We start from the raw sequence: 18,048 nt of genomic DNA, 5'->3' as shown, positions 1-18,048 counted from the left end.
GGATTCTATTTGTGTTTATCTGCTCTGCATAGTAACTAACAGTTCTTGATAAAACTTTACGTAGTTTTCGTGTTAGATTTCTTAGTGTTTTCTTGATCGTTTAGAACAGAAAACGCCCTAAAACCGTCTTTTGTTTGTTTCGCGGCCGTTAGCCACTAGTCACTTGAATCAGCAGTTGTCTTGTGACAGGCAGAGCGAGAGCACCAGCAGCAGCGAGTACTGTTTGTATAAAGCGTTTTTGTACTTATTTGCTGCGCTTAGCTTTTAAATAGTTTTTCTGGGAAAACCTAGCGTAGTTTTCGCGTCTCGTATTTCAGTGAGTGTTTCTTGATTATCAGAGTAGCTCATCAGAAGATTATCTTGGGAATTTGTCACCGTATTGAGTAGGGTAAACAAAGTCATGTGTAGGGACTGTGGTTGTTGTGAGCGGACGCAAGGAGAATTGGCCACTCTTCGGGGGCAGGTGGAGGCTTTGTCTGTTAGGCTCATCGAGCTCGAGGCGCAGGCGTCGGCTCGTAGTGGCGTTGGGGCAACTGTGGTGAGACCTATGCCTACTTCGGTGGCCTCGGAATGACATGGAACCCCTGATGTCGCTGCGTCTTCCGGCAGTGAGCATCTTACCAGTCCGCCATCACTCCAGGGTGAATGGCGGACAGTGGTGGGCTCGCGCGTGCCTGGCCGAAAGGCGAAGGTGGGATCTGGCCGCGTGGCAGCTGCCTTACCCCTTTCCAACAGGTACGGGGTGCTTCCTAGTGGTGATGACATCGTTTCCGAGCCACCACAGGATGCCTCGCCTGTTGGGCCAGTGGCCGATTCTCCGGCAAGGTCCCGACAGTCACAGAGGGCGGGCCTATTAGTTATAGGGAGCTCCAACGTTAGGCGGGTTATGGAGCCCCTTAGGAAAATAGCGGGTAGGTCGGGGAAGAATGCCAGTGTGCACTCGGTGTGCTTGCCGGGGGGTCTCGTCCGTAATGTGGAGGAGGCCCTTCCGGCAGCTATTGAACGCACTGGGTGTGACCGGCTGCAGATAGTAGCACATGTCGGAACGAATGACGCCTGCCGCTTGGGTTCTGAGGCCATCCTTGGTTCCTTCCGGCGGCTGGCTGATTTGGTGAAGACAACCAGCATCGCACGCGGAGTGCAAGCTGAGCTTAATATCTGCAGCATAGTGCCCAGAGTCGATCGCGGTCCTCTGGTTTGGAGCCGTGTGGAGGGTCTAAACCAGAGGCTCAGACGACTCTGCGACTATAATGGTTGCAAATTCATCGACCTCCGTTATTGGGTGGAGAACTGTAGGGCCCCCCTAGACAGGTCAGGCGTGCACTACACACCGGAAGCAGCTACTAGGGTAGCAGAGTACGTGTGGCGTGCACACGGGGGTTTTTTAGGTTAGAGGGACCCCCCCCTTGGGCGAAACGATAAAATACCTGACGGCTTACCAGAGAGGACATTATCATCGTTGATAAAGAACGTCCGTCCTCAGAGACCAAAAACAGGAAAAGTTAACGTAATATTGGTAAACTGCAGGAGTATCCAGGGCAAGGTTCCTGAATTAGTATCTCTTATTGAAGGAAATAGTGCGCATATAGTATTAGGAACGGAAAGTTGGTTAAAACCGGAAGTGAACAGTAACGAAATCCTAGACACAGAATGGAATATATACCGCAAGGATAGGATAAACGCCAATGGTGGAGGAGTATTTATAGCAGTAAAGAATTCAATAATATCCAGTGAAGTTATTAGCGAATGCGAATGTGAAATAATCTGGGTTAAGTTAAGTATCAAATGTGGGTCAGATATGATAGTCGGATGCTTCTATAGACCACCTGCATCAGCAACCGTAGTAGTTGAGCGCCTCAGAGAGAACCTGCAGAACGTCGTGAAGAAGTTTCGTGATCATACTATTGTAATAGGGGGAGACTTCAATCTACCAGGTATAGAATGGGATAGTCACACAATCAGAACTGGAGCCAGGGACAGAGACTCTTGTGACATTATCCTGACTGCCTTGTCCGAGAATTACTTCGAGCAGATAGTTAGAGAACCAACTCGTGAAGCTAACGTTTTAGACCTCATAGCAACAAATAGACCGGAACTTTTCGACTCCGTGAATGTAGAAGAGGGTATCAGTGATCATAAGTCAGTGGTTGCATCAATGACTACAAGCGTAATAAGAAATGCCAAGAAAGGAAGGAAAATATATTTGCTTAACAAGAGTGATAGGGCACAAATCGCAGAATATCTGAGTGACCACCATCAAACGTTCATTTCTGAGGAAGAGGATGTGGAACAAAAATGGAAAAAATTCAGAAACATCGTCCAGTACGCCTTAGATAAGTTCGTACCGACTAAGGTCCAAAGCGAGGGGAAAGATCCACCGTGGTATAACAATCATGTACGAAAGGTACTACGGAAACAAAGAAAGCTTCATCATAGGTTTAAGAGTAGTCGAATCATAGCTGATAAGGAAAAGCTGAACGAAGCGAAAAAGAGCGTAAAGAGAGCAATGAGAGAAGCATTCAACGAATTCGAACATAAAACATTGGCAAACAATCTAAACAAGAACCCTAAAAAGTTTTGGTCATATGTAAAATCGGTAAGCGGATCTAAATCCCCTATTCAGTCACTCGTTGACCACGATGGCACCGAAACAGAGGACGACCGAAGAAAGGCAGAAATACTGAATTCAGTGTTCCGAAACTGTTTCACTGCGGAAAATCGTAACACGGTCCCTGACTTCAGCCGTCGCACGGACGCCAAAATGGAAAATATTGAAATAAACGATATCGGAATTGAAAAACAACTGCTATCGCTTAGTAGCGGAAAAGCATCCGGACCAGACGAGATACCCTTAAGATTCTACAGTGATTATGCTAAAGAACTTGCCCCCTTTCTATCAGCAATTTATCGTAGATCGCTGGAAGAACGTAAAGTACCTAGCGACTGGAAGAAAGCGCAGGTCGTTCCCATTTTCAAGAAGGGTCATAAATCAGATGCGAATAATTATAGGCCTATTTCGCTTACGTCAATCTGTTGTAGAATAATGGAACATGTTTTGTGTTCTCGTATTATGACGTTCTTAGATAATACAAATCTCCTTCATCATAACCAACATGGATTCCGCAAACAGAGATCATGTGAAACTCAGCTCGCCCTATTTGCCCAAGAAATTCACAGTGCCGTAGACACTGGCGAGCAGATTGATGCCGTATTCCTGGACTTCAGGAAGGCATTTGATACGGTTCCGCACTTACGTTTAGTGAAAAAAATACGAGCTTACGGAATATCGGACCAGGTTTGTGATTGGATTCAGGATTTCCTAGAAGAAAGAACACAACATGTCATTCTTAACGGTTCAAAATCTGCAGATGTAGAGGTAATTTCGGGAGTACCGCAGGGAAGCGTGATAGGACCTTTATTGTTTACAATATACATAAATGACTTAGTTGACAACATCGGTAGCTCCGTGAGGCTATTTGCAGATGACACGGTTGTCTACAAGAAAGTAGCAACATCAGAAGACTCGTACGTACTCCAGGAGGACCTGCAGAGGATTAATGCATGGTGCGACAGCTGGCAGCTTTCCCTAAACGTAGATAAATGTAATATAATGCGCATACATAGGGGCAGAAATCCATTCCAGTACGATTATGTCATAGGTGGTAAATCATTGGAAGCGGTAACGACCGTAAAATACTTAGGAGTTACTATCCGGAGCGATCTGAAGTGGAATGATCACATAAAACAAATAGTGGGAAAAGCAGGCGCCAGGTTGAGATTCATAGGAAGAATTCTAAGAAAATGTGACTCATCGACGAAAGAAGTAGCTTACAAAACGCTTGTTCGTCCGATTCTTGAGTATTGCTCATCAGTATGGGACCCTTACCAGGTTGGATTAATAGAAGAGATAGACATGATCCAGCGAAAAGCAGCGCGATTCGTCATGGGGACATTTAGTCAGCGCGAGAGCGTTACGGAGATGCTGAACAAGCTCCAGTGGCGGACACTTCAAGAAAGGCGTTACGCAATACGGAGAGGTTTATTATCGAAATTACGAGAGAGCACATTCCGGGAAGAGATGGGCAACATATTACTACCGCCCACATATATCTCGCGTAATGATCACAACGAAAAGATCCGAGAAATTAGAGCAAATACGGAGACTTACAAGCAGTCGTTCTTCCCACGCACAATTCGTGAATGGAACAGGGAAGGGGGGATCAGATAGTGGTACAATAAGTACCCTCCGCCACACACCGTAAGGTGGCTCGCGGAGTATAGATGTAGATGTAGATGTAGAAAGCGCAGGATTGCATTTTGCACAGCAGAACAAAGCATGTCAATACGTATACTGGCTACCTCTCTTGATATGTTGTCCTTCAGATCAGAACATGTGCGAATGTTCCCCTGGTAAACACTGTCCTTCGCGTAGCCCCACAACCAGAAGTTACAAGGAGTGAGATCAGGTGATTGTACCGGACAAGCATCTGCAAACGATCAGCTGATAATTCGATCGTTTCCAAATGTGTTTCGGAGAAGCAGGTGAACTTCACGAACGATGTGCGTTGTGGCGTCATATTGCATGAAAACTGAGTTCAATTCATCTCTCTCATGTAGGGCGGGTATGAAATGGTGGCGAAGCATATCTCAGTAACGCTGGCCAGTCGCACTGCACCTCTTTGATCCTCGAGCGCCAACCTGTTAAAAGAAAGAATAGGCCAATGATGACCGTATCTGTGATGCCACACCATACACGTTCACAGTACAGAGGGATTTCATCCACAGTGACTGGGGGTGAAGATTCCCACACTGGACAGTTCTATGTGTTCACCTCACCCGACGGAGAAAAATGAGGTCGTCTGTCCATAGGAGAGCGAAGTCAACACGTCGTTGTACGTCTTGTGGTGAAAGCTGCTGTACGATATGGATTTTGTTCGGATACCATTTGAGAATGGTTCGAAGCATCTTCCGTACAGTGGACCGTGGTATGTTCAACTGTCGTGACACAGCACACGCGGTGCCTGACGATCGGGAATTGCGCATAGCGTTGTCTGTCATAGCAACAGCGATTTCATCAAGCACCTGTGGTGCAACCGGCCGTCGGCCTTTTCCCGGAGCGACGCCCAGTTCTCCAAAAAATGGTTCAAATGGCTCTGAGCATTATGGGACTCAACATCTTAGGTCATAAGTCCCCTAGAACTTAGAACTACTTAAACCTAACTAACTTAAGGACGTCACACGCACCCATGCCCGAGGCAGGAGTCGAACCTGCGACCGTAGCAGTCCCAGTTCTCCAGTTGATTCGAACTTCTTCATCGTGCTTCGCAGAGCAGGTAGAGAAAGAGGACCCTTCCGTAGTCCTTTCAGCCGGCGATATTCTCGAAGTGCAGCTGCAGCATTACTGCTGTTTTGATAACAGAGCTTCACCAATAATGCCCTGCTACTTGCGTTCAAGCTCATATTGACACGTCAACAAGTGCACTGCGACTAGTCAGGTGTGTGAGACTACGAATCACGATGACTGATCACGGCACCTAGTGGCTACATTTGGAACCGGACAGCTGCGCTGTGACACACGGAAGTCAGCACCCCGTGCTCTGGACATTAATTCTACCAAGTTTGGTACTCGTACGTTAATTAGTTTCCGTGTTATAACGTATTAAATAGGGAAAGTTTAATTATAGCCACCTGGTACTTAAAGGTTTGTTCTATGATATTGCGAGGCACACACGGGAGTGCTACTGATACAACAAGATAAAGTGCACTTGTCGGTGACTGACTTACGCTGTCATTACAGTGGGAACTATCAGACACTTTGATGAAGCAGATTCCTGCAAGTTAATACATATACGGTAACGTCAAGAAATACCGTAACCATGTTACGTCGTTTAACACGTTACGTTGCAGGTGAGCAAAAACGTGTTTGTAGACTTGAAATAGTATGGGGAAGGGAGTAGGACAGCTACAAATAGCTGATGGAATTAGCTTCTTGTTTCGATATGGCCATGCTGGTTACTACCTGTAGGGTAACGATATAGGGGAAGGTAGGCTAGAAATAGCACAATTCCATGTGTCCTATTCCAGTGCATCATAGAGCTTGTCTGGTAGCAATTCTACGCGCTGGTCAAATATATATGTGACGCTGCATCAGCTGTATTCATTTCAGATTTTTAGTTATTCTTCCTACATTAGGAGTTCCAGGAACTATGTATGCTGCCGTAACAATAGATACTGTACCTCTATATGCTTCTGGTAGATCTGTCACGGTTGTCTTCCGTTTTTCCCTGGTTCAAGTCCGTTAGTTCTGATGTTACGGACTATTAACGGCTACAGACGTACTAACAGTTACAGGATCAAGTGTGTGCCTAACTGGTGATCTGAAATTACACTCCAGAGAAGAGGTCGACTATAATCAACTGTTGTAACACAATTGTATTCTATGAGTTAAATTTCCTCGAGAAAAGACTTAGTACGTTTAGTATAGGACGGTTCAGAATGCCTCAAATTCTTTGGATACTGCTGATCACACCCAAAGATATTTTTCAGCTTTATATAAGATTTACACGCAAAATATTCTATTCTGCTGGCGTGTATGAAAACCGTTCTCATATTTATAATGTGGCTACGTCTTTCCAGAGACATAACACTTCTCCATCAACCGCTTTCACCACGCCATCTTGCATCGTTACTCGGTATGGTGTTTCCAAGAGACATGTATATCTCGATGGATATGCGCCTCCATCTCCAGTTTGTATGTCTTCTCTGATCACAAACCTATGACACTTACCTCAGTTCACCTAATAATCAGCAAGGTATAAGTTTCACCAATAAAAAAGGCTATTCTGTCACGTCTACAGTTATGGGCAACACTTCAGTATAAGACTTTCACACTTCTTCTACTAAGGTACAAACAGTGACCCTATAAAAGTGAGTATACGGACTGTGACTGTATACCAGTTAAAGAACACTACTCGAAAACTTTTGTCAACGTTAAATTCCTTGATTTTCAACAAAAAATTGAAAAATCAATCGCACTCCATACTGAAGTTAGTCTGGAAAAATCCATTGTTTTGGATCCATGAAATTCCATTTAAGTTCCTGGTGCTTATCTCTCACACTTTCATATGGGGTCGTGTTATAGGCATTATCACACAATTTATCCTTGTTTTTCTGCAATTCCTTACGATGTCCATCGTCACCGAACAATCTTTTAATGCTATTAATCCTACCTGCTAAATCGTTTGTGTACACTGATACGTGTGACATTCACCATCCAGTAACCAAAGGAAGTTTGCGTTTATGCGTTTGAACCACACAATAAGATTTTTCAGCCCTATGTAAGATTTACTCAGCGAGATTCTTTTTCCCTGCCATGCATGACAATGACTCTTAGTATTAATAGCGAGTGGGGATCAGACGGTCATGGCAGTGGAAGGTTTGTGCACTATAAATACCTCAAGTCAGAAGTGTATTGCTGAAAATAGCTTCTACAACCTTTACATCGTATTCCTTCCAGCACAGAGGACAGCTATCCAGCCCTGAGTCTGCGTTGTGACCTGACTTCAGCCCTAGGCGGCTGCAGTTTGCAGTGAATTTATGAAGTGTCATGACTAATGGAACATACAACTAAACTGCTACTAGCAACTCCACGCTAGGAACCAGTATTTGAAACGCGTCCTATGCCATATGCTTCTATGTGATGTAAACTGAATATTGTCTGCCAGTCTCTCGTGCATTAGCGGAGGGGTCGTAGTCTTCTGTGGCAGTCACTACAAGTCAACTCTGCTGTGTCCACAAGCGTTCGGGACACGATAGTGGCGGCCTTCCTTCTGCACATCGATGGATGTTGCAGTCTGCTGACGTCCCGGACAGACTTCTAAAATTATAAAATAAAATGTACCTATCCTATTACATACACTTGACGAAACATCTTCGGCAATGACGCAGCAGGACTTGACGGTGTAGCAATATCGACACGCGTTCTCTTTTTTCCCAGGAACAAACGTTCCTGCCCTATTCTATCGTAAAACAAACATACATACATCGTTAATGACATGTGCTGTAAAGAAAGACGCTAGTACGATCAATTACAGAGTGCATGACGGCAGATGGAAACAAATCACTGACATGATGTTAGGATCATAACATTTATGTATAGTCCAGACGAAGGTGTAGCGGTATGACGCAAAATTCGCTTCTTTATGTACAATTTTCGTTGATTTAAGCATAAAATTGGCCGATTTGGCTTGACGGTGTGCTGGATGAGCGAAAGTGATTTGTATTGCGAGTTGTGCACTGTGTTCTGGTTTCCAGTGTAGATTTTATTGGTCAGATTCAGATTGTAATCGTGACAGATCTGAGATAGCATTACTAGTGTGCAGCTGAAGATTGTGCCCCCCCCCCCTATTTAGTACCTAATTGCTCTCAATAATGTCTCGCGAAAAGAACGGCTGTACACAATCCAAATTGTTTCGACGTCTTCCTGATGTGTAGTGGGGAGCATGGCAACCAGGATCGATCGAAAACAGAGGAGTCTTAATTCAATGATCTGTTGTTGTTATTTTACGTATGCACTACTTTGTGTACGTCCCACATTGCTAATAGAAGCACCACTCCGTACCAATCGTTTACGAGCGCGATTCATAACGTGACCGGAAGGGTGTGAGCTGTCAGCAGTTGCCGGTCTCGTGTATCACGCGACTGCGATGTTTTTATAGAGGACGCCAAACTTTCTCTCATCCTGGGACAGCGCCAACCTCGAATGCATATTACGTCTGTCTTACCCCGAGTCTGCAGAAAGTGGGAGATTCGGGAGAAGTGGCATGACAGCAAGGTCAAATATCAAACATTTAGTATAGGAGACCTTCTACCATTTCGGAACCATCCACTGTCCGATGTACTAGAAAAGAAAGTGACGAAGTTCTATTTATTAGTTGACGGTCGTTTCATGGTAAAGAAAGTGGTAGGAGACTACTGTAACTTGTTGGGAGTTCCTGAGACCGGATCTGAAATGGGTTTTCAGGCTATTAGCAGTCTAAAGAAGTTTTTCAGTTAAGTACTAGCAATGAATAAAGTAAGGTCTCCCTTTTTTCCTTCCCTGATGACGCGTAGGAGATGTGGATTACATACTGAATTGAGTGCCTAGTTATTTAAATTATTGCTTGTATGGCGCTATAGAGAACAGAGTGTATCTTTTAATAATCTTGTTTTATTTAGCCGGCCGCTGTGGCCGAGCGATTCTAGGCGCTTCAGTCCGAAACCGGGCTACTGCTACGGTCGCAGGTTCGAGTCCTGCCTCGAGTATGGATGTGTGTGATGTCCTTAGGTTAGTTCGGTTTATAGTTCTAAGTCTAGGGGACTGATGAGCTCAGATGTTAAGTCCCATAGTGCTTAGAGCCATTTGGACCATTTGAACCTTCGGACAGGCATGCATCGTAAATCGGAACAACACTGTCACCGGTGTAGCGTATTGACCACGTAAGAGTTCTGCTGGCGAAGCATCGTAAGCATGCATGGGGCGACAGGTGCACATGTACAACAGAAAAGCATTTTCCCTTGAGCGCGAATGAGCCTTGGAAGTGCGAATGAAACGTTCGGCTACACCGTTCGATTGAGAAGAGAACGGTGCATGTTGCATATGTAGAATTATATATATATTCGGTAAAATTGTTTAAAGTCCGAGAAAGAAAACTGTCCATTGTCCGAAACAGTTGTTTCTGGCAATCCTTTTGTACAAAAGAAAGACAGAAGCGAGTGCTTTGAGGGCGCTAGCGCTAATAGTCGAGTGCATTGGAATGCCAAAAGGTTAATTAACCCAATTATACAATAAACTGCAGAGAACCGTCAAAGTTGAAATATTAATTTTCTTCATTACTTGATGACTGGTTTCGAGCCCAATCTTAAATCATCCAATAAACTACCCAGTAACGTACGTTATGACAACGACATGAATTTTCGTTATGGTTAACAACATGTTTAGTATAAAGCAGTAGAGGACTGAACTTCATTCGCCTAACTAGGTGAATGAAGCAGCTAGATTTCTGACTGAAGTTCAGCCCTGTACTGCTTTATGCTAAAGATGTGTCCAACCACGATGAAAATTCATATGGGTTTCGTAATATACGTTAGTGCATACCTTACTGGATGATTTGATAATGAGTTTAGGCTCAAAACTAGTAATAAAGGAAATTAATATTGGAAATTTGACGGTTCTCTGAAATTTGTTGCGTAATTGCCTAACCGGAATAGTTGCTGACGTCGTGCCTTCCAGACTTCTGGGAATTAGTAAAAAAGGAGAACTGCTGTGTGCGTCGTCGATAATGAGCCCTCTTGTGCTCCACAAAGGACAAGCATAATCTACTTTGCCATGGACCAACAGGTCGAGTCCAACTGAAAAATTCTTGGCGCGGCACTGCACAGTTATCGGTGGAGCGCAGCAACGGGTAGTCGTACCTTCTCTCTATTTATCAAGCTCAAACCACGAACAATACTGGCATTGTAGCTGCTTATTCTAGCAATTTCCCAAAGCCCTGCATGTAATAGTTGAAAAATGTGATGTTGCAAGGATGTGGGAATCAGTACTTGCGTTTGTAGATTAGGCAAAAATAAAACGACTTAATTCTTAAGCGAAAGGCAGTTGCGTTGTGCGAGCAATCGTAGTGACTGATAGTGTTCAGTAGCCTGTACAGTCAGCCGAGAGTCAATGGGAAAAGCATGCAGTGCTTGCGAATCATAGTGATGAATTTGAAGACAAGAAACTACTGATCATCAAAATCCGGATTACTTCCCATTGGTAAGCGAGACAGTGTCAGCATTTGCAAGCTGTGCAGTAGGGCGATAAGGATTTTCCCATCGATGATTCGAAAGAAGTAGTGACCAACGCTGTAACTTCTTTGCTGTACGATCAAGTAGCTCTGTCGTTGGATGAAAAGAGCAGGCAGCGGCTTATGATCCATCATAAGAAAAAAAAAAAAAAATTCTAGCGTGAAGATACTGATGAAAATTTGTGAGACCGTAAATGATGGCTAAAGCTCCCTTTTACAGTTTGTAGTTGATTTTGGCGTTGTTCAACGGTTTAGACATGATGTGATGATACGTCAATTGCAGGCACTAATGGTTTTTGCGGTTCGACATGCGTAAGACATGGACGACTAAGCGCTGCACGTTTAAATTTCTGAAAAGATTATCTGCATTCTCCAGTCCGTTTAAAGGAGATATTTTTATGACGGAGGCGACGCAGAGGAACGGCTACTTGCGCTGTGTTCTCAATGAGTTTGATGTGATATTCAGTTTACCAAAAACAGCTTGGAGTTCTCATGCATTTCTAGGAGAAGATGATCCCCGTCTGCCATCTAAACGCTTAGTTGAAGGACAAGCGCCCAGTGTAAGCAACTCCAAGTAAGATTAGTAACAAAATATTTTCATGAGGATCACTATATACAAATACGGGTCTGAAAATGCGTTGTTTCCATGCTACAACTCATTTTCTCCAACTCATTAATCAAGAGAAACACACAAGAAAAAACGCACCAGTATACCACATGCAACTCTTTCTCACAGGAGATGTTCAGTATATCCTCCGTGGGCATTGATAAATGCACCAACCCGCTGCCTTAGTGAATCTGAAAATGTGCTGATGTATCCCTGGAGTACTCTGCATGGTTTCGCAGCCTTTCATAACAAGGGCACGGAGACTCTGAATATCTTGTACCGGAGTTCCTTACACAAGAGCTTTCAAATGCCCCCACAAATAAAAGTCCAGTGGTATTAGATCCGAAGAGCGTGGAGACCAGGCAGTTGGTTCATTTTACCTATCCATCTGTCTCCAAATCCGTTATTTAGAAGCCGACGGACGGACATTAAAACTTAAATGAGGAGGTGCTCCATTGCGTAGGAAGCACATGTTTTGCCGTACAGCTGAAGGCACATGTAACAGATTAGGTGGAACATTCTCTACGAAATTATGATAATTTTGGCTGTTGGAAGAAAGCGAGGGCCTACTGAAAAGTCACGAACAATGCCCGCCCAAACATTAAGAGCAAATCTTTGTTGATAACTTGCATCAGCAGTTGCTCGAGGATTGACGTCTGACCATACAGGCTATTTGAAAATTTACAATCTGATCTCGCTGAAACGACGCATTATCTGCGAACAGCAACGTTGCACTAAAATTTGGGTTGACACTTTGTTGAAATTACCATTCGCAGTAGATTACCCGCGCAGGAAAATCACTTGGCCGCACACGCTCTAAATGGTATGTATACATCTGTGTAACCTCCCCACAAAATTTTTCAAATGACAATGATTTGATTGACAATGAAAATCGTGCTAAGTGTAACCTCCCAGCAAAAAAACAAAATTTAATGACAATGAATGAGAACTAGCAATCTGAGCCATGTGTAAGCTCCCCACAAAAATGAAAGTCAATTCAATAAAAAATGAAATCTCAGTGACAATGAAAACGCAAATAGACCGAAATGTCGATCTTAGGCCCTGTTCTTACCTCAGTAAAATTGCACTGCTCTTATTTTTCGCCATAGCTTGGAGGAAATGCATCGCAAAAATTCTTTGAACTTAAGTAAATTTTTTCTTTAAGGAAATGCATGGGAAATTTTCTTTCAATAAAATGTTTGTTTTGTTAAAATGCTTGGTTTGAAAACAAAATTATTATTGGGGCGATTCTTGAACAAATTAATTACACTTAAGATACATTACATTATCAGATGAGCGCAATGCTGCTTCATTACCTTATTTAAAAAATATACCTCGTCCTGAATCTTGACCACCCATGTCGACGCCCGCCGACTCCTCGCACACAACTCCGACTGTCTCTCGCGCGCTACTACATGCTCTCGCGACTCGCTACGTACAACTGAATTCTCTCGCAACTCGACCGCAACAGCAGACTCCCTACATGCAACTGAACTCTCGCGCGGTCAAGCGCAGAGTAGCAACGATAAATAACTCTCTGGTCAGAGATTCTGTCATGCCTCGCCATCGCTGTACTAAATACACACGCGTTTCATCTGGTCCTCGTGTAACACTCGCCAGTTATGGGGTCAACATTCAGTGTTGCAGCTACATGTCTTGTACTGACATTATGGTCGCTGTGAACCGCACAAAGTAGTGCCTCCTCCCGTGGCGGTGTCCTCGTCCTTCCGTATGCCCTAAGCCGATGATCAGATGCCAGTTGCTGCAAATGTTTTCCTGTCCAGGCACATTCATCCTGGAAAGCTATCCCTGTACAAACGCTGAGCGCGAGCGCCATTACTTGTAAACAAGCAGTGACGTACGTCGCAAGGCAACAGGAACATGTAAAACAAAACAAACATGAAAAACAAAACACTGCCGGTGCGCAATGTAGCTGGACGTTACCAAGAGTGCATGTTCTACATGATTCTAACGTTCTGTTATTGTGGTATTCCCATGATTAATGGGTTGGAGAAAATCAGTTGTAACATGGAAACAATGCGTTTCCAGACCCATTTTCATGCAACATAATGCCTTCGGCTACGTGTGATGAATGTGTGCTGCAATTTGTGTCGCACATTTTTGTTACACATAGATACGGTATGTTAAAGGCACACTGTTCTTTTATTTGCATAATCTTTCTGTCCTCAGACAGCTGAGCCTTAATATTTCCTTATCACGTGAATGGAGAAATTCACTCCATATGAAAAACAGATATTTCAGGCTCATACACTTCTTCCACAAATTGTGTTAATATTGGCCGGCCGCGGTGGTCTAGCGGTTCTAGGCGCTCAGTCCGGAACCGCGCGACTGCTTCGGTCGCAGGTTCGAATCCTGCCTCGGGCATGGATGTGTGTGATGTCCTTAGGTTAGTTAGGTTTAAGTAGTTCTAAGTTCTAGGGGACTGATGACCATAGATGTTAAGTCCCATAGTGCTCAGAGCCATTTGAACCATTTTTTTTGTTAATATTGAGGGGTTGTAACTATAACGCCACTACTCTTGCCATAGGATTGGATGGTATGAAGAAACAAACAACATTTATTTTATAAAGGAAGGTATTTTAGAAAATTCGCTACATTTAAAAATTGGTGCGGTTATTCAATTTTTTCGAATCTTACCTATTTTTCTCAGACCTGCATCTTCCAATTGAAGGTTGTCACAGCACATTCCGAGGTGTCGAAGGCCAGCACGAATCGTCGAACTACAACTGAGCAAGCCGTTCCCCATCCTGTTCCTAAACGAACGTTTGGCCACATACGTTTCACTAAAGCACCTCCATACCTCTGCACTTGACCAAGGCAGCACCACAAGTATCTCAGCAATATTTCAGAGTTCACTAAATGGCTTTTGTTTATCTGCTTCCTCATATTTTGACACTACAGACGAAAACCCAACCATGTCTGTCACATTCTCCCGCTCCGCGAAGTTATCTTCTACGACAGACAGGATGGCCGTTCTGATACCTATTTCAAAGCTAATGATGTGATCTTCTCCTTTAGTCTTATTAAGCAGTTTTCTGGTGCTGTAGATGATACCTTGCGTTGGACTTCAACATTCTTCAGGGAATAGGATTTAGACCTCCATGACAAGGGGTGCAATGAAGTAATGCCAATTTTTCGAATTCCCGTTTCATATCCCCTGTTTTTCTATCATTGGTACGCAAAATTCCTACTTGATTTGTAAAAGTGGAAATCACATATGGCTCGGGACAAAAACAAATCTTATCATTTACTAAACGCAGATCCTCTTTACACCCTTGTACGATTGCTATTTGTACAAGTGTGCGATTAAAATAGTGAGATCTTGCAGCAGCTTGATGGGCTCGGTAGATCTATACCAGAGGGTCGTATTTACTTCGCGCTCTCGCAGAATTTGTCGTGGAAATATGAGAAACAATTTGTTGTTATTGCCTTTAAACTCGCACGTTTTACAGTGTCTGAGAGGTATAGCATATTTCATTTACTTAGGCTTCCTTGAAGTACTCTGTTAGAGCCCCCCACTGATTAAGTACACGTTTACGTACAAGCTCAACTGAGATCCATCGTTTTCCGGCGATTTGTAGTATCTTCAACTGATCCTCATCATAAAGTGTGTTATACAAATCATTGTAGGAGTTTTGCCTTATGGGTGAAGAGCGGTGAAACCAGTATTGTCAGTTTCTGAAAAAATGAATCCCAAATGGGCTTTACAAGAACGAGAAAGGGCCTGCTGGATGTAGTGACAAGAACATGGTATGGGCATTAGATGTGGAATTTCTCGCTTAAGGTTAGCATAAACTCCGTTGTCTTTGCCGACGATAACAGATGCATTATCTATGCCTATACCAAGCATTTTCTGCAAATTCAGTTCAACGTCAGCTTATATAAGTTTCACAACGTCAACAGTTGTTTTGGCATCACCTGAGTCAACCTCTCCAGTTTGAAAGATGTTCTAACCACACACTCTTTGTTTTCTGAGAAGTACAAACTACAAACATCCAGTTGTTTCGTAATAGTAATGGTGCTCTCATCCACAAATATACTAAACGAAATATCACCAACATCATTTTTGAACAAAACTTTAAAGTGTTGATGCATTACATTTTTTATCACCTTACTGAATTTTGTGTGATGCATTTTCAGATCACTTACTTGAAAACACCTTTTGTTCAGCTCGCTGAGACGATGAACACACTATATAGCACAGTGTATGCTCGTATCTTTCCGGCCTCGGCCGGGAACAACATTCCTCAAGCCCTTGTGACTGACGGAACTTACGGCTGAAAATACAACTTCCACTGTCTAGCGCAAGAAAATGGTTTAGCTGCTTTGACATGCTTGTCGGATTTAGAATGATCTCTCAGTCTTGAATACTTGTAATTGAGAAGCCATTGACGAAAATGACATCACACCTTTTTTTTATCTATCGGCACCTTTTTAACTCATCCTTGAACCATTCAGATATGGGCGTGTGTTGTAAACTGTTGCGTGTTTGGAGACTTCTTCCACATCTTTAACGATGCGTTCACACGACTAAGGAAACTGACTTCTTATTCAAAATGAATATAGTTAAATAAAAACACTGAAAACAATTACAGACCGCTGCCTGTGTACTGTTGATAATAACAATGGATGTAATAGCACTGCAGACTGTATTGTAGAAAGTGGTCCAGCTGCAGTCTATTATTGCGTTAGCTGTCACGCAGTAGGTAGTAACAATCAAAATATTGATTGGCAAACAATGTAGTTCTACAAGTGCATCGAAAATATTAATTTCGTTATTAACTCAATGTAATTTCTTATTTGAATGTTAATTTTAATTAATCGCAGGAATTACGTTACTTAAACGAAACCATTTATTTGATTATATTTAATTTATTAAAATAAGGTAAAATGAGAAATCTACCAGATTCTCGGCTGTCGGCTGAGAAGAATACATTCAGGTTTAAGGAGTACAAATGTTACAGAATACTGTGAGCGCCTTAGGCGACAGTGACATGCCCAAATATTCATTGTGAGTACGGAAAAATGAACGTTTATGTAAACTACGTTTGAGTCCTTGGTTAGTGAAAACCTGAAAAATGGAAACTCCAAATTTTTGAGTTGCTGTTCCGTTGTTTGCCCACCTACAGTGATGTCGGCTAAGTAATTTGATTAGGAGGCAACTTTCGACGTCAGTCATCAAAGAAAGTATCGAAATAACGCAGGAGCAGAGGTGCTTCTGAAGTGAAGGCGCTATTATTGATACGAGCCGACGTGTGTGTTAACCACCATAATTTGTTTTTTGTTTCTTCGCCCAGGGGAAGTTGAAAATGGCTTCAAATGACTCTGAGCACTGTGGGACTTAACTTCTGAGGTCATCAGTCCCCTAGAACTTAGAACTATTTAAACCAAACTGTTGTTGTGGTCTTCAGTCCTGAGACTGGTTTGATGCAGTTGTCTCTAATGTAACAATGGTATTTCTACTGAGAGTTCAGACTGTAACACTAAACATACTAGCGACGCTATTTTACAATATCTGCCTTCTCCAGATGAAGCTCGTGCAATATAAACTCAGCAGACATCACTTTCAATATAAATCTTGTAAGGTACGCGTACTAGCGCTGAAGTCCCATTCAGCGCCGGCCGCACACCATGCCATCCTCTACCAATGGCGTCATTCGAATGCGGTATGGAGGTGCATAGGGTTAGAACATAGTTCTTCTGCCGTTGTCCTTTCCCACACCTTGCAGCGACTACTCTCACTCAAGAAGCTCCTCAACTGGCATCACTGGTTCTGCACTCTGTTCCCTTCCTCCCACTTAAATCCTTGGCATTACTTGGAATTGAACCTGGGGAACTTCTCATATCAGCCAGACACGCTGACCTCTTTGCTACGGAGTTAATTATCGTGCTCGTCAAACCAATGTAGCACGATTCTGTCATCGTAACATGGACAGTTATCTTGTTGGAAGATACCATCGCCCTCAGGGAAGACGTCAAGCATGAAAGGGTGCTGGGTGCTGTTCACGTTTATAAATGCGTTGTCTTCCATGTTGTTGTTGTTGTGGTCTTCAGTCCTGAGACTGGTTTGATGCAGCTCTCCATGCTACTCTATCATGTGCAAGCTTCTTCATCTCCCAGTACCTACTGCAACCTACATCCTTCTGAATCTGCATAGTGTATTCATCTCTTGGTCTCCCTCTACGATTTTTACCCTCCATGCTGCCCTCCAATACTATATTGGTGATCCCTTGATGCCTCAGAACATGTCCTACCAACCGATCCCTTCTTCTGGTCAAGTTGTGCCACAAACTTCTCATCTCCCCAATCCTATTCAATACATCCTATGTAGTTATGTGATCTACCCATCTAATCTTCAGCATTCTTCTGTAGCACCACATTTCGAAAGCTTCTATTCTCTTCTTGTCCAAACTATTTATCGTACATGGTTCACTTCCATATATAGCAACACTCCATACAAATACTTTCAGAAATGACTTCCTGACACTTAAATCTATACTCGATGTTAACAAATTTCTCTTCTTCAGAAACGCTTTCCTTGCCATTGCCAGTCTACATTTTATATCCTCTCTACTTCGACCATCATCAGTTATTTTG

This window comes from Schistocerca americana, chromosome 2 (genome assembly GCF_021461395.2).
Source record: "Schistocerca americana isolate TAMUIC-IGC-003095 chromosome 2, iqSchAmer2.1, whole genome shotgun sequence".
Taxonomy (NCBI): Eukaryota; Metazoa; Arthropoda; class Insecta; order Orthoptera; family Acrididae; genus Schistocerca; species Schistocerca americana.
The sequence above is the reverse complement of the archived record's forward strand: the minus strand, read 5'-3'. Positions refer to the sequence as shown.